The sequence below is a fragment of the Dermacentor andersoni genome, chromosome 6 (assembly GCF_023375885.2).
Source record: "Dermacentor andersoni chromosome 6, qqDerAnde1_hic_scaffold, whole genome shotgun sequence".
NCBI lineage: Eukaryota > Metazoa > Arthropoda > Arachnida > Ixodida > Ixodidae > Dermacentor > Dermacentor andersoni.
Genome location: NC_092819.1, coordinates 145707806 through 145732116, shown reverse-complemented (window position 1 = coordinate 145732116; position 24311 = coordinate 145707806). Strand labels below are relative to the sequence as shown.

The window sequence follows — 24311 nt, the reverse complement described above, 5'->3', positions numbered from 1 at the left end:
GTTTATAGGCTTCAACAGATCCCAGTTTCTATCTGTCGGTGTATTTTCGAATTAACGCTGTGTGGGTGTCTAGTGGATGATTGAGGAACAGTATCACGATAAAAAACCAAGCCTGCAAATCTTGACTAACACGGGAGAAAGTGGGGATTGAATGGCTTTATCTATCACGCCTCGAATGTCATGCGGACTCGGCATCCTTGGTATTGGTAATTGGCCAATAGCTATATTTATTTCTTGTTGAGTGAAAAAACCCCTAATGGCAGCACTGTTCCTCAGTTAAAGGGGTCACAGAGGACACAGAATATGTTACCAGATTATCATTCTGTTTATTAAAATGCGAATTAAACAATGCCTTGTGATGAACATAATTTCTTTGTATTTCTTTGTATTTCTTTGATGAACATAATTTTCTTTGTATGAGAGACCAAAGACCCGTTGGAATAATATGTGGTATCGACCTTTTTTTTGCTTTGTGGTATTTATCGAGTGGAGTTTAACGTTTGGGTCCCTTAAAATGCACAGTAGGATTAATACGCCAGCCAACACGAGCAGCACCGCTGCCTATTGCGTCATATTCCTGAAGTTCACACTTAGCGTTTCGTACATTTAAGAGCCAGGTGCCTCACATTCTAGGTCATAGATGTTATAAAGATAATTTAGTTAATTATTTTCTTCACCTTTTCTACAGGACGCTCTCACAGGTTCAGTTTCAATTGGAGCTGATCAAACTTAGCGTTCTATAAGCTCCCGAAGAGTCAAATAAAGGCATAACTTCAACTAAACAAGTCTTGAGTGCCAACTGCGCAGGAGATATACAGCCTCCATCATTAACAAGTGAAGAGTCAAGTTTTCAGAGCGTCTAGTTCAATCTAAAATTCGAGCGAATGTTCTGCCAATCTGCGCGATAACAATGCAACGATCTGAAGAAGGAACAGGTTCTGCGTTAGAAGACATTTCAGGGGGTATATATATATCAGAACGTTCGTTTAAAAGAAAAATGCAGAAAGCGAGTGGATGGAGCCCCTAGTCCAGGGCCCCACTGGCTTGAGCGGTACGCCGTGCTTGGTCGAGGAGCGCTAGTTGCATCTCCCGATCCTAGAACCGATGAAACATGAATGCGAACAAGTGGAGTGTCGGTGCTACTTTGTGCATGTGTATAAGAGGGGAGGGTATTCGATGCCCCTGTGTCAATAAGCCCAGCCTTCTCATTGGTGACTGACAACACTTAATCACTTCTATCACTACGGCTAGGCCTAGTACGGTTACCTGGATTGCATGCACTATTGAAATCACCCATGAACATAACGTTACGGTCAAAATCAAGTAAGCTAGCTATGTTCTCAAAAATGTTAATGTGACACGGTGTACCATTAAATGCGTATACATTGATGAGGCGCCATGGCAAGCCATGTAACATAATATCGTACTGTACGATTGCCCGTCACTGGCAAGAATAAATTCTACCGAGGAATATGGAAAACTCTTCGTGAGAAACAAAAAGCAGCCCGCCGAAAGACCCACAGCATGCGAGACAAATGCATGAAAGTCAGAGGGGAGTGGCTTCAATGCCTTCTCAGTCTCCATATCACTATCAATCTACTACAATACACCACCATCCTTGCTCAGAGTACTCGCATAGCTATCTGTAGATGCAGTTGTGGCTCCGAGGTTGTCGCTGTATGTCAATTATTTATAGTTGGCGATTTTGTGTGATGTATGGAGTTGGTGTAGCAATTGCCGATGCTTGCGTTTTTTAGCGATAGTAAAGATGCATTTCAATGAGATTCCTTTAAATGAACTGGATATGCCGCCAGGTTGTACTGCTTCGGCGCTAATGGCAATACGGTTCCGCTATCCTGGAACGTCGAATAAGCGGGAGGGATTTTCCTGGCACGCCTTGGCTTTTCATGGACCGACAGGTTATTCTATCAACTTCCACTGCCCACAACAGGGATATCCTGTCGGTAAGACTAACATGTACAGCTTGCGAGAATGCGAGTACTTGAGAATGAAAATGCTCCCGTAACGCATGTTTTATGCTGCTCCGTTGTAGTTAGTGGTTCGGTGTTAATTTTCAAGCAGCAAGGCGCATCGGTATCTCCTTTCGTGAGCCTAACGGAACTGTATTGTAAATATCGGAAGCTTCACTACTTTGCGCACGTTAGCTCGTTCGTGCTTCACCAGCCAGGCGGCTGTGACATTGCGACTAGCTAGCGTAGCCATACGTGCAGTGATGTCGAGGTTAAAATGTGGAAGGGAGGAAATAAAGCGAGGAGTCGTTAAACAATATATATCGTAGGACTTCGCGCACCGAAACTACTGTGGATTATGGGCGACGCAGTAACGGAGAGCGCCGAAATAATGGTCCACCCCTCGGGTTTATTAGCGTGCACCCAATGCGACAGGCGTGGCCGAAACTCCAAAACCACCGAGTTACCGCAGCGAGTGTCACCAAAGGAACAATGATTCAGCTGCTTGAAAATCTCTGTCGTACAACCAAGGGAGATTCTGCTGGCACGTCGCAGATCACGACGGCTGCGTTTCTAGCGTAAAATCCTCCTGGAATAACCGCGACTTTGCCCCTTCTGCTACGTTTGTATGATCAGCACCGGCGCATTGAGCACTTTCCGCTATCTGGAATGCAAGGACTTCCCCGTGCGAAGGACAAACCGCATTAATGCACAAACTACTTCGATTTATGTGGATTAATAAAAAAAAAGACGCAGTGCCTACTGTATTAAATGGGCACGACGCTATTGTGCTGCGCACCAGGTAAAGTAAGGTGTACCAAGAAGCGGGAGCAAGCAGGTAAATCGGACTGAACTCTTGCACTGCTAATAATGTCGAAGAGACTGAATTTAGATTTAGGTAGCGTGGACATTAGTTGAATGCCACTGCATTCGTTATAACAACTGTGCCTTGTATACGCAACTATTATTAATGTTTGTCTCGTAGAACTGCTGTGGGGGCCGTTTGCCTCGCCAAACCAGTCTCTCATGGAGCACACGCGACAAAGGTGAACGAGCCGACGAGCTCGTCAGGCCTCAGCTGCGATGATTCACGGCAAACGGTTGGGCTCCACGAGGAAGGGTTTCGGCAGTTTGCAGAGGGAAATTTATTCACTTCACCTGACATCAGCCCAAATTGCCACGTCCGCGCCGGAGCACAGCTTTATTGTTCCTCCCTCTTTCCCTTTTCGTGCACAGGGATGTTCGAGTGTTTTAGGCCGAGACCGCATCGGAGGAAAATGGCCTCTGTATTGGCGGGGCACGATGCCATCCATCTCTTGACGTCAGATCGGGGCAATGACATGCGAGTGCACCCGACCTCTGAAGTTACAGCACCGTATTTTAACTTTCGCTGGCGTTATTAACAGCAAAGTCTCTCCCTCGCTATTCGGAATACAATTAGCGCTGATGTACCCTAAGCAAAGTAACCAAGCCATGAGAAATAAAAACAAACAAACGTAATGCTCTAAAAATAATACAATGCGTTCAGTTGCGTTCTTCGTGTTGTATAAAACATATTTCCAATATGATTGGCCTCTTCAAATTCAACTTAATGTGCTTCAGCTTAAGGTTTGTTTCCCAGTAACATTTCTTCACACTTGCTGGCCACTGGCACTCAGCAGCGCAGGTTTTTGTCCCTTCATAGACAAGTTGACTCGTCCTGCCTCTTGTCTCGCTCGTGCCGAATAGAATGTAATGAAAAATTCAATCTGAAGCCGACTTTCCAGTAACTTTAAACTTAGTAAGACAACCTTACGATCCTCCGCAGGTCCGTCGCTGGAAACTAGCCTCCGCCGATTGGTAGCTTTTGAAGAATCGCCTCTTTTATTGCTATACTTCATCAGCTAATTTATTATTATTGACGCAGTCGCGTATTCTACTCCTTTTGTTATTGATGCAGCAGGGAAATGGACACAGGCTCATGCAAAAGACGAGTGCCTGGGTTGAAATAGGACTGCACGAAGACGCGTAAAACATAATAAGGCGTACTCTGTCGACCACCAATCGTTGAAAATCTGCTCGAGTCCAAACACATTAAATCCTAGGGAAGGTTGACCCCACGTCAAACTAGGAGGTCTTGCTGGGAGGCCTTAGGCTGAGGTTTTAATTCGTATTCGCAAGAGGCAAAATTAAGCTACGGGTTACGAAGTCTTCATCATCATCAGCCTATTTTTATGTCCAGTGCCAGACGAAGGCCTTGCCCTGTGATCGCCAATTACTCCTGCATTGCGCTAACTCATTCCAGTTTCCACCTGCAAATTTCCTAATTTCCTAACCCCACCTATTCTTCTGCCATCCTCGACTGCGCTTCCCTTCCCTTGGCGCCCATTCTGCAACTCTGAAGATCCACCGGTTATCCACCCTATAGACTACATGGCCTGCCCAGCTGCATTTTATCCCTCTTAATATCAATTCGAATATCGGGTATTCCCGTTCGCTTTGTAATCCACGCCCCTCTCTTCCCGTCTCTTAACGTTACGCCTAACATTTTTGATTCCATCGCTCTTTGTTCGGTCCTTAACTTGTTTTTGAACTTCACTGTTAACCTCCAAGTTTCTGGCCCATAAGTTAGCACCCGTAGAATGCAATCGTAGATTGCTTTTCTTTTCAACGACAGTGGCAAGCCATCAGTGAGGATTTGGCAATGCCTACCGTCTGCACTCCTACCCATTTTTATTCTTCTGTAAATTTCTTTCTCGTGATCAGGATCCCCTGTGAGTAATTGACCTAGATAAAGCTACTCTGGTACAGAAACTAGCGGCCGGCTGGCAATCCTGAATTGTTCTCTTGCCAGGCTGTTGAACATTATCTTTGTTTTATTAATGTTATTCTTCAACCCCACTCTTACACTTTCTCGGTTAAGGTCATCAATCATTTGTTGTAATTCGTCACCAGCGTTGCTGAACAGGACAGACAATGCCATCTGTAACCAAAGGTTGCTGAGATATTCGCCGTTTATCCTCACTCATAAGCCTTCCCAGTCTAATTACTTGAAAACTTCTAAGCATGAAGTGGATAACATTGGAGTGATTGTGTCTCCTTGTCTGACTGCTTTCTTAATACGTAAGTTTCACTTATCTTGTGGAGAACCAAGGTAGCTGTGAAATCATTGTAGATATTTGCCAAGATATTCAGGTCTACCTGATGTACTTCTGCATTACGCAGTGTCGCCATGACTCCTGGAGCCCTATAACGTAAAACTATTCCAATATGTTTTTATTCCAATCTCCTGACGTCAAACTTGCGTAACCACCGACGATAGCATGGGGCGGTGACACGCAGTCTTGTTTAAAGAGACCAATCAAATGCTTTCCTCGTTTATAGGAGGTCACTTTTGTTTGAGTTAAAAACGAATAACATTGCCTACACTGAGCGACTTGTCTTATCTAATTGGTTCATAAGAGGCGAGGAGCATGGCTCAAGTGGAGAGGGACTCAATGCGGCTGAGCCAGTGCACTGAAAATCCATAACCGGATGAAGAGGGTAGTGAGGCGTCTGCGATTGGTCCGCTTTCCCTTAGTTAGCTTGGTGTGGCTCATCGACAATCGCGGCGGCATGCAACAGAAGGTTAAGAATGCCGCTAAAAGATCATAAGCAAAGAAAAGTTGACTGAGCGAGGTCGTAAACTTGCCAAAGTGCTCGAAAACGTTTCACAGCCACGCAAGAAGTATTATTCTACGCAAATAAAACCATGCTCTCCGGCTGGTGCGAGTAGTAAGTGCCTGAGCGATCGGCGGCAGCCATCTTTTATTCCTTACGGAACGGGACAGCCTCCGGCTATTCAGAGAAACATTCAGTTTTGTTCAGCGCATTAATGCATCTTTGACGCGTACACGTTACTTTCACGGTTTTGTGAAGCGGATTTCGCTGTTTTGTGACGTCGCGTGACAGGCAGGTAAGTTGGTGAAGCCCGAAAACATTTCACCAATAACCGAGGTCTAATGGCGAAAAGGCGTCGAATCAGAAATAATTATTTTTCTTTTGTTCTTTGCAGTCATGCATAATCAGTGTGTTCACATCATATCAGAAGGGGAGTTACCGCGGTTTTCGTGACGTCGCGTGACAGACAGCCGAAGTGGGGGTGGTTAAAAAAAGTTGTTGGCCAATGGCGGACGGATGATTGCAGAATTGGAATAGATAAGTTTGGAATAGCTTTACCTTATAGCCCCCCAGGCATCTCTACTGAACCTACTGCACTTTCGCAGTATAATGAAGCCACGTAGAAAGGTTGATTGTGGTTCTCAGATTTATCGATTACCTGAGTGATGACATGCATGTCATCCATCGTATAATATGAGTGAAGTAAAGTGTTGCCCCGGTTATATTGTAAATTTTGTTGTGGATATTTTATACAATGCTGAAATCAACCTAATCGGCCTATAGTTATTTAGTTCTTTGACGTATCTGTTCTTATATATTACCATAATGTTCGCATTCTTCCGGTTCTCTGGAACACTTGAAGTCATGAGGCGTTGCGTGTAAAGGGCGTAAAGCTTATCAAGAATGATGTCTCTTCTATCCTTGATTAAATAGTCTGTTATTCCATCTTTTCCTGCCATTTTTTTTCCTGGACCATGTCCTGCAGGGCCCTACTAACTTGAATGCTAGTTACAGAAGTAGCCTCTGTATCCTGTTATTCATTACTTCGAATGAAGGTAGCGCCGCTGCTCTGGGTACTATACATGTCAATACAGAATTCTTCCGCTGCTCTTACTACATCACCATACATTACCATGCTTATCTTTCAGTGCACGCATCCTGCCTTGTCCCGTGCCAAGTTTTCTTCTCGCTGAGCTTAAATAGTAAGGGCCAGCAAATCCATATTTCGTCTCAGGTCGACGAAGAAGAAAACAACTACGAAACCAAGCTGACCCCCTTGGTGAACACCTCGAGCGCGTCTCTATCTCGAACCAACATTCGAAGTTCTATCATAAATAGAAACAAATAGAAGAACCTAATCCACTCAAGCCTCAATGTAAAACGAACCTTCCAAGCGTCCTTTAAGGGTTGCCTAACTTGGGGCTTCTTTAAACGCATGTCAAAGCTCTTAACCGGGACCTGGACCAGATTTAAGCACGTACGACATAATTAAACACCTCCACACCTAGCCACAAAACACGCTACTGACGTCTTTAAATGCTATCTCGGCTGCTGGGTATCCGTTATCCAAATGGACGAAGGCTATTGTTATCCCTGCGTTTAAACACGGTAAAAATCCTCCATCGGTGACCAGTTACCGGCCTATATCGATTACGAGCTGCCTTTTTAATCTTGTTAAAAACATTATCAAATGGCGCCTCGTGCACTTCTTAGAGTTCAATAAAATTCTTGACCCATTTCTATATGTCCTTAGAGAACGCCGACCTAAGAACGACCATCTCGTGCGCATCGAGGCAAACATCCGGGAGGCATTTGTGCGCAAGCGGTACTTCTTGTCAATACTCCTCGATCTGACAAAGGCGCATGACAGGACGCAGCCCAATGCGACATTGTGATATCCTTTGAACATGGAAATCTTGAGAAAATATGCCTAACAATATAGAAAACTCCCTGCCTAACCACACTTTCCGAATCATAAATGGCAATGTGCTGACGCGTACATTCACACAAGAAAATGGTGGACCTTAATGAGGTGTGTTCTGCTGCAGGCACTTCATTGTTAAGATGATGACCTCGCTTCGTCCATCGCTACCTCCAAGAATTCTTAATTCTGTCTGTGTCGACGATGTTCAATTTGCTTTGAAATGTTGTAAGCTCGCCATGTGTAGGCGACAGTACTACATGTATTGAACAAACTACCTAAGTGGCAGAAAAATATAGATTCATATTTTAACAAACAGATAAGCATTTGTGTTCTTTTCTAATGAGACAGAGATGGTTTCAAATCCCTGTATTGAATTGTATGGGCAATGAATACCTGTGACCAAAGCGCACAAGTATTTAGGGATCGTGCTTCCCACAAAGCTGACCTTCAATCAGCACATAAGATATCCCAATGCGAAATGTCTAAAAACAAATCATTTACCTAAATTTTCGTCTCATATAACTTAGGCCAGAGACAAGACCCAGGCAGCACACCAGCAATGGTCCAAGCATGGCCCAATGCTGGCAGAAATTGGTACCGATATTGGACCAATGTTGGCATATTGGCAAAGTGCGACCCAATCCAATGCTGGCCCAGCGTTAAAGACAAGATTGGACCAATGTTATCCCAATGCAGCAGCCATCCTGCTACCAGCGTAGGACCCGCGTTAAAGCCAAGATTGGACCAATGTTATGCCAATGCAGCAGCCATCGTGCTACCAGCGTCGGACCAGCGTTAAAGCCAAGATTGGACCAATGTTATGCCAATGCAGCAGCCATCCTGCTACCAGCGTAGGACCAGCGTTAAAGCCAAGATTGGACCAATGTTATGTCAATGCAGCAGCCATCCTGCTACCAGCGTAGGACTAGTGTTGAGCCATATCGTTGCCATTATTAATGCCAGCTTTGAGCCAATGCCCTTTGCATGACGAATATTTTAGATACGCTGGCTCTAGAGCACTCAGCCATTCTTACCGCAAAGCTTTTGCTAGCGGCATATTTTATAGCAATTGTCCTCATACCGTCTTCCTCAATAGAAGCAAGGAAAGCTCGACAAAAATATGTCAAGCAGAAATCATCTATACTTGCAAATAATAATAAAAGAATACTGAAATTGGCTTTTATGACAGTTTATTTGCGAATAAATTTTTACAAACAGGCATTTTCCGTGGACCAAGAGGGGTGACGCTCGGTTATCTTCAAATAGTTTATTTACAGGCCTTGCACTCAGGATAGGAATTGCGCAAGGTGCTGAGGACGTTGGCTGACCAGGGGTTTCAGGGCAGGGAGCTGACGTCGGTAGGCATGTTGGTCAGTGCTTGGATGACGGCGGGCTGATCAGGCCCCCGAGGACCACAATACCGCGGTGGTTTCGTCGAAATTGATACCATTTCCCATAGCGACTTCACCATTACTTGGAGGAGATGCTTACACTGTAAAATAAAAAAGAAATATTATCAGAGATGTTGGTATGACAAATGTATGTGGCAGTGTTCTCATTTGAAAAATCGCCATACCGCAACAATATTATAAGTCTGAGCGGAGAGCTCGAAGGGGTGAATCAAGAAACTTTCTTGCAAGAGCTTTGTCAGGTAACACTTTGTAATATTTCGACATATATGGCATATTTTGTAGAAGGTGTAACAGAATATTTAGAACAAACACAAAATGCGCAGGATCCGTCCGCCTTGTTTACACTCCACACGTTGTCAGCGTAGCACTTTATAATTAAGAAAATTGCAGCAAAACCTGCTACAGCACAAAAAGCCTAGTTTCAGGCTGCCTAGACACAATGCGGCCTTCGTGCGAAATTTTTTATGTGGGAACCAAGAAGTTCCGTCAGGAAACACTAGCAAAAGAGGCATTTATTATACGAAAAGAAAGAAATACTGCCGGCTGGAAATGATGCTTGACCTAGAACAGTGAGAAGAAGCGTGGTTCCTCGGTATCACTAGCAGGATCAGGCCGCGCGCGTGGCTTGATAAAATCATAGTCCTGGAATTTGGGTGAAATTCACAGAGATTTACACGTGTTCTACTCGGGGCACTATTCAAAGGCTGCGAATAAAGAAGAGCTATGTAATTACAGGCACTCTGCATTAGCCAGGCCTGTTTCAGTAATATATATATACCGCGTGATATAGCTTGGGTGATGTTGCTCCTTATAAAACTTATAACATGCGCAAAACAAATGCACTCACCATTGTAAGATCCATGCTTCTGTGTATCCGAGTTCATCCTACGTAGAAGATGGTGGCCAGGAGCGCCGACTTTTTTTCTAGTTGCTTCGCCTATATAAATTCTAACACTCACAAAAATTCGTGGCCACTTTGCAGCGTATTTCAAGATGTAGGCTTCTCAGTAGGGATGACGACCGCAAGCGAGCATTTTTCGCGATAGGAGTGCGCTGGCAAGAACGGACAAGACGGCAAGCACTCTGGCGGTGTTGCACCCAGTGGGCGTGCTAGCGATGCATGGAAGGAAAGAGTGAAAGGAAAGGGTGAATGAAGAAAATGGCGTAAATGCCACTTTCCCCCGCTGGATCTAGCCCGACCGCGTTTTGGGGTGGCAGCGAGGGAGGGAGACAAGGCGGACAATAGTGACCCCGCTGCTTTCCCCCATGCTTCCGAGAGCACCCAATTCGACACAGCAGCTTATAGCTGTCTGAGCGCTTGATTGATAGCATTGACCAGGCTCACGTGGGTGCGTGGGGGAGAGGCAAGTGGGGGCTGAAGGAGTGAACGTTAGGCCGAAAAAAAAATCCGGAATGCGCCGTGCCGACTACAGGCAAAGACAAGAAGTTGTTGACACGGAAAAGCCAATACGTGCAATTAATTTTTTTTCTGTCAGGGGCGTTCATACAAGGAGCTTACTACACATGCACGAACAAACAAATATATTGGAATAGGAGCATGATGATTATGTCACCGCAACCTGCCATGCGTGCTAACAAACAAACGAACGAACAAATAAACAAACAAACAAAAGTTTCACTAACACATATGCGCTCCATCTGGATGCAATATAAAATGGTTCCATCAGCTCTGTGGCACTATAATTCTCGATTCACCTCAGAATCCTGATCCTCCAAAGCCGCGGAGCGTACATGCAAAATATTCCATGCGCAGGCAAATTCACAATACCGTTGCTTCTTATGGAAAGCCCATGTTCTTATGCACGATCAATAAAGCTGAGGCTAATTTTATGCGACTTCCCCTGCTTGCTACATGGTACACTGGCTTTTCTCTTTAGGGGACGCATTTCGGTGAAGGAGAAGTGCAAGATGGCGGTGTACCATGCATGGAGTTGACATGGGAGAACATATTCCTGGTTCCTGCGCAGTGTGCCTGTGATCAGTGCGTTAGTTTTCAAAACACGTTGTTCAATCTCAGCAAGTCGTAGAGTACTAAAAGCCGACAAGGCAAAAATTGGCTTATTACGGGCCAATGTACTCCAAAGAAAGCCAACTAGTAACCCATATTGGCAAATCCGTACGAAAGTCGGTCCAATAATTTCCGCCTTGTTGAATGGCAGTGCCAATATTGTTTACTGACTGTGAAATGTGGGCCAACATTGGATCTCTATCAGAATGGCACAGTCAATATTGTTTACTGACTGTGTAATGTGGGCCAATGTTGGATCTCTATCAGAATGGCACGGCCAATATTCGCGCCACGCTGTTAAGCTTAGGTCATCATTGGGCCAGGAATCAGAATGGCAGTGCCAATATTGGAACCACGCGGTTAATCTTAGGCCGTCATTGGGCCAAGAAGTGCCAATGTGTTTCCAACGTTGGCCCGACCTGAGGTACCGCCTGGGGAATTGCTCATTGAACTTGTATAAGAGCCTTGACCGACGACGTTTGGATTACGGAGCATGGTATATCTCTTTGCAACGCCGAATGAACGAAACAAGCCCTATTCTGTCAACGTTCTACGTAAGCTCCTCACCACAGGAACCTTTAGAAAAAGCCCTATTCAAAGTATATATGTCGAACAGAAGTGGTCCCTTCACATGCAAAGAACATACACTAGTTTCACATGTTTCCTCAGAGTACAGTCTAGACCTCCACATTCTTGTTACTTATTTATTAGCGATATTGGTGATTTATTAGCTGAAATATTCCGCAATTGGCTCTCAGCGAGGCAGCCTTGGTCAATACGGGTCGGAATACTTTGTGACGATATAGATGTCCCAATCCTGGAACATTGTGTATTGGCTTCAGTGGAGCTGTTACCATCATGGCAGGGGTAATATGTAGAATGTGGCACGTCCCTTGTAGAAGTCACGAAGTGCACTCTGAGTTACACGTTCCCATGCACATCCAGGATCTTCAGGCGAACTACGGTCGTCTTGAATTTTATACCAATGCACAAAGGCACATGTTACCCGCCGTGGTTTCTCAGTGGCTATGGTGTTGGGCTGCTGAGCACGAGGTCGCGGGATCGAATCTAGGCCATGACGGCCCCATTTCGATGGAGGCGAAACGCGAAAACACCCGTCTACTTAGATTTAGGTGGACGTTAATGAACCCCAGGTGGCCCAAATTTCCGGAGCACCCCCACTACGGCGTGCCTCATAATCAGAAAGTGGTTCTGGCACGTAAAATCCCATAATATAATCTTTTTTACAGTCACATGTTAACCATTCGTATGCTGTAGTCCCTCCATCCTCCTCGGAATCTTATTCTATGCACCCGTAAACAAGCGTACTTACGGCTAATGAGTATGCTCTGTTGATGGCTGCAAAACACAAGAAGCAATCAAAACTACAAAAGGCAATTACGCGAATTCATTATCGTCGGTGTAGCTTCAATGCCTCTACATACGAACAAAAATTATATATTTACCGATCTCTTGATAATTTTCTGCAGCATGCGTGCGTCTAACCAACCCATCCAACTAGTGGGTACCCGACCATACAGCTATCAAGGTGTATTACTTGCTCACCATATCGCCACATCTACAACAACAAAACTTGGCATAGGACACGGCAACAAGTATCCACCGAAACATCAGCCGGGTAATGTCATCTGCAATTTCCATGCTAAAGTAAAAGCAGCAAAAGTATTCTATACTGACCTGCACAGTACCCAGAGCAACCACTATACGTTTATTAGAAGTAGTGATGAACAGAGTACAGAGGTTTCTACCATCAACCATGAAGTTAGAAGAACCTTGCAAGGCAGGATGCAGAAAAAAGCGACATGGGAAGAAGGAAAAACGATCGATTTTATCAAAGATGGAGAAGATATACATGAAAAGCTTGTGACCCTTTGTATGCAATGCCTCACGACCTCAAGTGTACCAGAGAGCTGAAAGAATGCCAACATTATACTAATTTAAAGGAAGGGAGACGTTCAAGAATTGAAAAATTACAGGCCGATTGCTTACTTTCTGTATCGTATAAAGTATTCACCAGGATAATTTCAACATAATCAGGGCAGTACGCGATCGCAATGAACCAAGACAACAGGTTGGCTTCAGAAACGGATATTCTACAATAGACCACATGCATGTCATCAATCAAGTAATCGATAAATCAGACGAGTATAATAAACCTCTCTATATGGCCTTAATAGGTCACGAAAATGCATTCGATTCAGTAGGGATACCAGCAGTCATACAGGCGTTGCGTAATCCAGAATTACAGAATGCATACGTTAATATATTGAGAAATATCTACAAAGATTACACAGCCACCTTGGTTCTCCTCAGGAAGATCATAACGTTGTCTATACAGAAAGTGGTCTGGCAAGGAGACACAATATCTGCAACGCTATTTACTGCATGCTTAGAAGTATTCAAGCTATTAGACTGGGAAGACTTAGAATTACCCATCAGAGGCGAATATCTCAGCAGCCTTCGGTTTCAGATGACATTGTCCTGTTCAGCAACACTGGCGATGAACTACAACTAATGTCTGTGGGCCTTAACCGAGACGGTGTAAAAGTGGGGTTGAATATTTGTGTACAGGAGACAAAGATAATGTTGAATAGCCTGGCAAGAGAACAAGGATTCAGGTTTGCCAGTCAGGCTCAAGAGGATGTACCAGAGTACGTTTATATAGGTCAATTACTGACAACGGACCTTAATAATGAAAAGAAAATTTACGGAAAAATAAAAATTAGTTGGTGTGCATACAGCAGAGCCTGACTAGAACCTTGCCGCTATTATTTAAAAGAAAGGTGTCCAATCAATGCATTCTACCGGTGCTAATATACGGGGCAGAAACTCGCAGGTGAAAGAAATTTAAGGACAAGTTAAGGACAGCGAAAGGAGTGGGGAACAAAACAATTTAGATATAACTCAGGCGACATTAGGAGAAAATCATGGAGGCGGGCAGCACATGTAATGCTTGAGATGAAAAACCGGCGGACCATTAGACTTATAGAATGGGTGTCAAGGGAAAAGAAGCGGGGTCGAGTACAACAGAAAACTAGGTGGGGTAATGAAATTCGCAAATTTCCAGACGCATGTTGGAATCAGCTAGCGCAAGACCAGAGTAAATTGGAGATTGCTGCGAGAGGCCTGCGCCCTGGCAATGGACATAAAAATAGGCTGCTGCTACTGATGATGATGATGATGACAGACCGAGTAGTTTCAGAGAGGCCACAGAAAAGTATCTGGTGACAATTACTGCCGTGCTCTGTGCTTCTGCCTCGCTTTGAGATTTTCAGCACAATGCTGCCTTAAGGTGACCGTATGAGTGGCTGCACGCCTTGCCCTCGCCCTTCAGTGAAGGCTAGGGTGCATAATTTTAATAAGACCGCGTCGAAAGTAAATAAATATGTGAACACCTTAAAGAATAGTCCTTAGTAATTAACATGCAGAGGTTTCGTAGCACCTTCGCTTGAATACATGATATCAGGTCATATACGAAGGAAAGGCGCAGTGCATAATTAATGGTGATGACATCGAGCTGACGAGGCGCTCACTAGCCCTCCACACGCTGTTAAGGTGGCTCTTGTAAAGTAAAATAAGAGCCCTTCTTTAGGATGCTTTATTTTACTTTAGTCAGCTTGTCGATGCTAACTAGTTTTGTCTATGCTTTAGAAGATGACAATACGATAGCTTCACCTGCAAGAAAGTATTCTTTAAATGCAAGTGACAAAGGAGTTCAATCTGCACATGAGCCCTGCATGTACTTGATTCTCTTGAACTCTGCAGTCCGCCTTAAAAAAATTATTTTAGTCCATTAGTTTTATTTTTATTTTTATTTTCTGCTATTCCGTTGATGGTGTTCCCGATCCGTATGATTAAAGCACGATATCGTCGTCACCGCAGAATTCCCTGCGGTGCTGAGGAACCACCACACCGCAAGTGTCTTCAAATTGATCGACGCATTCTTGCGGCACGGAGTCAACTATGTCTCTCCGGACCCAGAGCGCACATTCTGCAAAAGATAGGAGCCGGTGAAAAGCACACATTTATAAAAGGTTAAAAGATTAGCACGTTCAGAATGAGTGCGAGTGAACACAAAAGGTGCGCAAGGTCAATATAGCAATAAATCAGCTACCAAAGGTTTAAAACACACTTAGAAGATAAGCACATTCGGTTCCGTTTGCCACCAAGCTGCGTACAACAATATTGAACAGGCTTAGACTCGTGAATTTCGACTTCCCGCCATTACGTTTTGGGTGAACGATCGTATTCCCAGTTATGAATTAAGGCAGCAGAGAATCGATAAGAATTACAGAGCGCTGCTCACGTCTAAGGGGTTATCTCTTGATCGCCTTATCGATACGCTGAACCACTCACGGTGGTCGACAGGAATCTGCTGTTGAAATGGACGAGAATTGTGTGCTTTTGCATTCCAAAAGCTCTGTCTGATTAAGAGGCATACCCTGATGTGTGACCCGGAATTATTTTGACCACCTGGAGTTGAATAAAGCATAACTGTACATGAATACGTTTATGCATTTTGCTCTAAAAAAAATGTGGCCACCCGTGACCTGGAGTTCATCAACGCAACACCAGCCACTAGTTTACCACGGTGGCTGCAACCTGCCGCACATACACCGCTTCCGAGCATTGTTTATCCCATGGACAGGTTAGTAACTTATTATTTTTGGCAGGAAGCGACTATGCTCCGAACACCACTGCTCAGGAACTGCTCACATTTTCATAAACACTTCGCCAGATGCAGTTCTTCAGATTACTTCGTTTCGAGTTCATTTCTACCCAAAATTTGCAATTTTCATTGACTCCTAAATAATCATTCTAGAAAACATATTGCCTTTGCATGCGTAATGTGCCACCATAAGCGGATCGAACCTTTTGATGACGTGGTTGTTCCAGTTCATGACCGCGGTATTTATTCATACACGAATGAAAGATCAAACCCTGGTAAGTAATTCGGAACAGGCAAGATTTTGGTTGTCTTGCTTGTAATTTTTTCAGCATGCGTGTCTTGTTGGAGTCAGTTGTCCATGTATAAGATTTCAAGCGCGTAGCTGATGCGCTGGTTCCTCAGGCCCACAATTTCCACTGTTCCATCGAAGCGAGGACAAGTGCTGTGAATGTATCGTCTCCTTAAATTTTTTTTTTCATTTGCTTGCTGACTTAACGTTTTTGAGCACTTACTTCCAGAACGTTTCTTTTTTATTTTGCATTGCTGGTTGTTGAATGGTTGCGTGAAAAAGCATCAGTATACTATTAGCATTGTATTGTCAGAAACTTTTGTTGTGCATAGATGGACTGCCACGTTTGGAACAGACGACGATATATTAGTTCTTGCATCAAAGCTTACAGCGTTACAAGTAGGGCTAACGGGTGTTTCCTTGTAATAACCTGACCTCACACTTGCAAAATAAGATAACGCGCGACCTGTTTTTTTTTTTTTCGAAATGTAACTACTTACGATGACCACGAAGTTCAAAATCAAGAATGACACATGTGTCATAATCTGTGTAATACAGCCTTCCTTCTCTCAGTGTTCCATCTGAAATATTGACAAAATTGATGTAGTGCATTGCAAGGTTGACTACGTGGTGGTCCTACCCACCTTTATTTTACTGCAAAACACCATCACATTTATCTCGCTCTCTTTTTACTACAACACATAACCTTTGTGACACACATGAAACAATATATGTTTCATGTGCGTTGACGACATATACTTTGACGACATTTGAAGCGGAGCGAACTTCGTCGAAGCCGCGCTGAAGCTGCGGCCAGAAGCCGCCGAGACATTCCCAAGTACCTGTATAAAACTACACAAGCGACATCGAACGACCCCACATTCTTGTAACACAATCGAGGCAGCCGCTGGAATTACCTTTCGGACAACTGTCTGCAGTATTCAAAGTCCTCGGATTGGTATGGCATCCTGACACCAACGTACTGTCGTTTAGTCCGGGAAACGCTATTGAGTTTGTTCAAAAAAGAAGCGATACCAAGCGGTTCATGCTACTGAAGAACTGTCACCTGTACGACCCTCTCGGCATACTACCCCTTTTCACAATAAAGATAATCTGTTTTCAAAATATTTGGAAGAAACGTATTGACTGGGAATAACAGCTGCCACTGGATGGAAGCAGCAGAATGGAAAGAGCCCAAGAATGGAAGAATTGGTGCAATGAACTTCCGCAGCTGTGTGATATTGAAATTCCCGAGTCCTACCAATAGGGTGTAAACGGACTTGGAGACAAATACGCACTGCGTTTTTTCGCTGATGCCAATAGGTCCGCCGACGGCGCCGTTTGCTACATTTTCACCACAGAATATACGACCGACAAATGCTAAATGATAGTCTTGTGCAAGAAGTGTGTGGTGCCAATGAAGGAGACCAGCCTTGCTAGACTTGAACTGCTACCCTGTGTCCTCTGAGCACGGATGTACGAGTACGTGCACCAAGAGCTAGCAGAGTGCAGTTTTGAACTGACTCAATGTTTGCACTGTAATGGATTACTGGTGATCCCAACAGATGGAGAGACTTATTTCGCTAAGAGGAACGGGGATTCATAGCGAAACGAACATCACATTGTAGAGGCATTGCCCTGGAAAGCAGAACCCTGTTGTTGTTTTTTTGACAAGAGGAGTTTCGGCCCGTGAATCAACAACAAACTCAGTCCCCATACCCTTAAATGTGAAGGGAATGAATGGCCACCACACCGCAGACCATACTCGACCGATCTTCCACAAACGTCCTCATCGGGCACCATCCTTACAAATGTTCATGCCAAGCGAATGACCAATTATGAACTTTCACAAAAACAGCTCCCTCGCGCGACTACACCGTGCCACAGCTTGGATGCTACTATTTGCCTCGAGGCTAAAGCGGTAACGTAAGTGCCGGGGAGTCCTGAATTCAGAAGAAACACAAGCCAGCGAACTATACTGGTTAAAAAAGGCCCAAAGCTCAGTTTTTCTCAAGAAATTGACCCTGTCGCGGAAGAAGCTCGGCATATGAAGGATTCTACACTTCGGTACGTCACCTGCTGCCTCGACAATGGAGTTCGTAGACTCGCGGTAAGCGTACAATTAACCGAGAAATCTTATGATGAAAAACATCTAATCGTTCTACCAAACCACCACTACTGCAGCGAGCTCGCTCGTCGCGCAGCACTATCGACAACTTCTTCATGCAGGAGTTCGGGATACACTTGTACTAATAAGGAAAATATTCGGGATGTTACGAGGACGGCAGCTGGTAAAGAATGTCATCAGACGATGCACTATGTGCCAGCCTTGCAGCGTCGGACCTGCCTCCGAAGTAACTGCGCCATCACCACCTGAAAGACTGACCGCTTCGGTAGCCTTTCAAGTAACAGGACCCTCTAAATAAAACATCTACATGACTACGTCAAAGTATATATTTTTCAGTTCACATGCACCGTAATTCAAACTTTTCACCTAGAACTAATCGAAGACACGACCGCCACAAGCCTCCTCAACGCTTTCCGACGCTCTGTATCGCGGCATGGATTTCCTTCTGTTATGTATTTAGACAACGCCTTAACATCCAAAAAGAGCAAGAGAGAGATTTCGGGACTGTAGTAGTCATTTAGAAACGAAGAAGTTTGTAACTATATCGCTAACGATTGCATAACATGGAAATTTATCGCCGATCATGTGCCGTGGTGGGGCGGTTTTTACGGGAGACCTATCAGATCTGTCAAGTCGACATTGAAGAAGTGCATCTGAAAGAGATCTCTTACGGAGAAACAGCTACGAATGACCTTAACAGAAGTAGCAGCTGTGACCGCTTCCCGGCCAATCACATACGTTTATAGCGACTGAGATCTGGAACCTTTCTCCCCATCTCATTTTCTCATCGGAAGGCTAATATCTGCACTTCCCGGCCTATCAATCGGCAAGATCACAATAGATGTTCGCCATCTACTACCCTTGCAGGAACAACGGGAAAAACGCCAAGAAGTTTCTGGGAGCGTTGGTCCAAAGAATACCCTTCGTAGTTAAGAACGATGCCCAGCGACAAGTCAGCTACCCCTTTCGGCAGAATCAAGAGAGGCGACCTAGTCCTTCTACGAAAGTTCAGCAAGCTCCGGCAACTATGGAACATTGTTCGAATAGAGGAGTTTGATAGAGGAAAGGACGCGAAGGCAAGATCCTGTACCTTGAAACTACCGGATCGATCTACCATTAAACATACCGTCCAACACCTGTATTCACTAGAATTAAAGTTTTCGTGAGCTTCTACACGCGGGACAGTTTCTTGGAACAAGAACAACGAAGGAGGAGACGAAGCGCTCTCTTGCTTCGGATAAAGCGCAACAGCAGCTGCCGACGCAGCCGGGCTACGGTTTATGCCTAATAAACCCATTTTTCTACGCATCAGAAGGTTTGATTTTCTACACGGCCGCCTTTTTTTTTTGTTTGCATTACCTATCTTTCACGTTCTTTTCGTCATACTATCTAAAACGACAAGTCAGGATTCCCCAGATTTTTGGACCTGGGCCGCACGTATGAGAGGGGTTAGGAAGAGATACAATCACAGAGTACCTTCATTCGATTGCTTGTTGCATATATCCTATACCACTGAAACTCGACTTTTTCCACATATTTTACTTCGCCAGAACAATTGCTCTAATTACAGAGTATCCACATATAATATATTGAAATCATAATTACAGCATTTATATTGCACATAAAATTGGTTTCAGCGAACCTAGCCGTTCGTCAGAACCATCATTCGTGGACTAGATTGTTGTATCACTTCTGTAGTACTGGTGCGTGGCAAACTACACCATTTAATAAGATTGTAATAAATACTACGCCAGAAAAAAACTCAATTTCAATATTGAAGAGCTCTTCTCTATAAGGAAAGTTGTATTATAAATACACTGTCTTGTATGAGTGAGTTTATTCAGTTAATAAGTGGTAAGTTCCTGTGTAGTTCATTTAACAGCAAACACAGTAAGAGGGGACTTTTCACAGTGTAGTTGGACTTGCGTTTGAAAATATATGAATTGCTGAGCTATATTGATACGAACTTCCGTTGGCCCGTCATGTAGAGCTCACAAAAAAACTATTGCGTACCTTCAGGGTCTGCAAATTCCAATGTTCCCGGTTCTTGACCTACTTTTTGAGGCACTGGAACCTCTTCTCTGCAAATATTGATCATAGAACTTGCTACAACGTGCACCGTCATTCACTGTATGTGTTTACATAATCAAGTGAGCAGTGGTAAGAAAAGAAATCTTCTGGCAATTTGCTTGCAATTGCAAATGTGTTCTAGCCGATATCGCCAATTCATATATCCTACGGCAAAAACGACAGCGAATAAAAAACAAAAAGAACAAACAAAAAAAGACTGCAGAGGTCTGCAACCTGCTAGTATCGCAAGCGAATATGCAGCGAAGCTGGTTCTTTCGGCAGTTGCAATAATAATTTAACTTGACTCAAAATCAAACCACGTAATTGAAAACGTTGCCCGCCACCAGACTGGCGAATTTGAAACATTGTCCGCTAATAAATCTGTTGAGCACTTCTTCAGAAGTGGCTACGAAGGCAGCAATGTTTCCGTATATTTTGCTTCGCCAGAACAATTGCCGTGGTCTCTCCTCCTGCCCCAATGCACGATTTCTTGCGAAATCTGATATCGGTTGCGTTCGTAGGTTTCCAAGGGCAGTAGGATATATTCGCCGTTGTTCGTAAAACCCAATTAGGGCGCTCTAGATTGCCTGCATACGTAATTCAAGCACTAAGACCGTAATTCACACACTCCGAACTTTGCCTACTGATTAGCCATAATGTGCCCCGGATTTTCTACAAACATATATAAGGTACCAAGTTTAGTTTGCCGTGACCATCGCGGAAAATCTTCTAGGAACATCGTATAACTCATACGAATAGAAACAACGAGGATTCGGTGAATATTTGCAGCATTTCGAGTTATCTAGGAAAGTTAAAATTTGCCCACCCATTGCACTTCACGTGACCCCTATTTGCACCCAATGTAAGCTTGGTGGAACGTAGAGTTTTACGGGATAGTGGGAAGCCTATCCCATAACGACTGTAGGACACTTTTCTACACTTCTTTAAAAACATTTTGGAACTACTATTTTCTGTCCAAATGCATTTTAATTTCGTTCACCAACGTTTCAAACCATTTCCGCAGTTTCCGCTGAATTTGATCTCGGTGATGCTTGCAGTTCTGCCAGGGCAACGGGCTCAATATGGCGCCGCTTGTAAAAGAAGCTTATAAAGGTCTTGAGTGCTTACATGCGTATTTTTCTGGAACGGTCGCAATTAACCCACCCGCTTTGAACTTTCGTACGCATCATGCGCGACCACGTTGCCTGACTTCGAGCGTGCAGTGGTTCACCGATATTGAAACCCATGGAAGTGATCACATTCCGACCTATGTGAGAATCGATGGATTAGACGCCGCATTACCGGTCGTATCTCGCCAAATCGACTGGTCAGTCTTTCAAGCTCGAGTAGAAGACACATGCAAGAAACGTATTGCACGCAAACTAGAAGAAATAATTGCTGACGCTATGCAAGATTGTACACGCCGCTTCACACATCCATCAAAGCGTACAGAGAATGACATTGAGTTGGAAAGGCTTCGTGCACTACGTCGCCGAGCTGAAAGGAGGTACAGGCGCACGAAGTCAATTCTTGACCTCAGAGAAGCTCGGCGCATGCAAAAGAAGATAAAGCGGCGAATGGATAAGCTAGCGGATCAAAGATGGAAATGCTTTTGCGAGTCACTGGACCCCCGCAAGCCATTATCCCGTGTGTGGCGTACCCTACGGGGTCTTAGCTCAAGCCCCCAGCAACGACGCCCTTTCAACGCCCTTGCTCTCTATGAAAACCGCCGCGAGATAGAAGTTGCGGAGGATTTTTGTGCGAAAGTCGCCGGCGGCACAAATTTAGTCTTTGACATGACTTTAGGTGACATCCCCGGTCCACGAGATACAAGTATGGACGTTCCATTCTCTATGGAAGAGTTAGAAGCTGCTATGGCGCTCTGTAGGTGTTCATCTTCACCAGGGCCCGATGGGATAACATATAGTGCTTTGCGCCACCTAGGTCAAGAAGCACGAAGAGAACTCCTCAGCCTTTTTAACAGCTCATGGCGAGATGGTGTCGTCCCACAGGAATGGAAACGAAGCCGCCTGGTACCGCTACTAAAAACTGGAAAGTCACCGCTCGAACTGGCATCGTATCGGCCGATAGCACTTGCCAGCTGCGTCGGGAAACTCATGGAACGTATGATCCTCATGCGTCTCGAATGGTACCTTGAACACAACAAAATTTACCCTGACTCAATGGCGGGATTTCGACGAGGCCGTTCATCGATTGATAGTGTCATCGATCTGGTATCATCTGTAGAACAACAAAAATCTCGGAAGCGATTATCAGCAGCACTCTTTCTTGACGTGAAAGGCGCCTACGACAATGTTTCCCATCAAACCATTCTAGACGCACTTCTGACAGTTGAACTAGGAGGGCGAGTATATCGATGGATCAGAAACTACTTGACACAAAGGTCCTTGTTCGTGCGTACGGAAGATGGTCCGACTACCGACCACTACACATGCCGAGGCGTTCCCCAAGGCGGTGTTCTAAGCCCTGTTCTTTTCAACCTCGCGCTTCTTGGGCTGGCTGAATCCCTACCGGAAACAGTGAGTGTTTCAATATACGCCGACGACATCTGCATCTGGACATCAGCGGTCACTCGCCTGCAGGTTCGCGCAAGGCTACAGCAAGCAGCAACACAGGCATCTGACTATCTTCGGACACAAGGGCTTACCATCTCAACAGAAAAATGTGCGTTAGTTGCTTTTACGCGAAAAGCGATGTCTGGTTATCCAGTGTACATCAATGGCCAGCCTATCTGCTACAAGAAAAATCATCGGTTTTTGGGTGTCATTGTTGACCGGGACCTCTCTTGGAGCCCTCAGGTTGCCCACTTGAAGAAGCGGCTCACATCTATTGTTCACATCTTCAAGTTCATCGCCGGTAAAACATGGGGATCGTCAGTGGGCTCCATGCTACAGTTATATCGAGCACTCTTTATCGGATTTCTACGCTATAGTTCTCCCGTGCTTGCTAAAACATGCAAGTCAAATCTTCGAGAACTTCAGAGCGTGCAAGCACAGGCACTACGTGTTTGCCTAGGCCTTCCGCGGAGCACCTCAACAGCAGGAACCATTATAATGGCTCAAGACCATCCAATCACGACTTACATCAGCACCGCCTCGCTTAGGGCCCATGTTCGTCATATTTCACGGATTCAATCAAGCATTCTTGTCTGTCTGCCAGAACGACGACCACAGGCATCCTTCTCCAACGAGGTCAGCAAGCATCGTGCCTCCCTACCATCGGGCTTCACACCATCAGCACGTTCAACCTCAGCTTTGTGGTGTTTAAAACAACCTCAAGTGCGTCTTACGGTTCCAGGGATAAGAAAGAAGACCGACCTGCCTACCTTGGCCTTGAAGCAAGCAGCTCTGGATTGTTTGCACACTTTCTACTTTGACCGCGTCCACATATATACGGATGGCTCTTCCACCCAGACCAGCTCCACCGGGGCAGTGGTTATACCATCACGATCACTAAGCATCCGATACAAGATTTCTCACTTGACAACATCGACCGGTTCGGAGCTTGTTGCCCTCCGAGGTGCCGTAGATTATATTAACAACCAACCGGCTAATCGGTGGGCAATATTCTGTGATTCAAAGGCGGCCTTACAATGTCTTCTGTCATCTCTTCGTCGCGGGTCCTGTGAACAACTAGTGTCGGAGATACGAGAAATGCACCATGGTATCATAGCGAAAGGACACGACGTCGTGTTTCAGTGGCTGCCTGGCCATTGCGGTATCTCCGGCAACGACGTCGCTGACGAAGCTGCTAAGAAAGCACATGAAGGAGCAACCCTTGTTTCTATACCTTTATCGCGGACTGACGCAGCCCAACACTTAGGCAAGCTAGCGCACCGTATGACATTGGAGAAGTGGCACACACCTGATTTCACTCAACATCGATTGCATTCCCTCGATCCATCTATGCAACTGCGGCTGTTACCAGGGCTTCCGTGTAATGAGGAAACAATGCTGTGCCGCTTACGCTTGGGCGTCGCATTCACGAATGCATATACGTTTTTAATTGGAATGGCTGATAGCGCCGAGTGCAATGCCTGCGGTGTCGAAGAAACTATAGACCATCTACTGTGCTACTGCCCATCATTTGAAAATGAAAGACAAGAACTCTGCACAGCTCTCAACCAGTTAGATAGAAAA

At 44.8% G+C, this 24311-nt stretch overlaps 1 long non-coding RNA gene across 1 annotated transcript; it reads right to left on the bottom strand.

Annotated features, from left to right (window-relative positions):
• Window positions 1-14551: 14551 nt before the first annotated feature.
• LOC126523630 (uncharacterized) lies at window positions 14552-20726 on the bottom strand. The gene is made up of 3 exons (XR_011895014.1): window positions 20095-20726; window positions 16454-16534; window positions 14552-14986 (listed from the first exon to the last, which is right to left on the bottom strand). It is a non-coding gene; the product is annotated as an uncharacterized lncRNA (long non-coding RNA).
• Between the last annotated feature and the right edge of the window lie 3585 nt (window positions 20727-24311).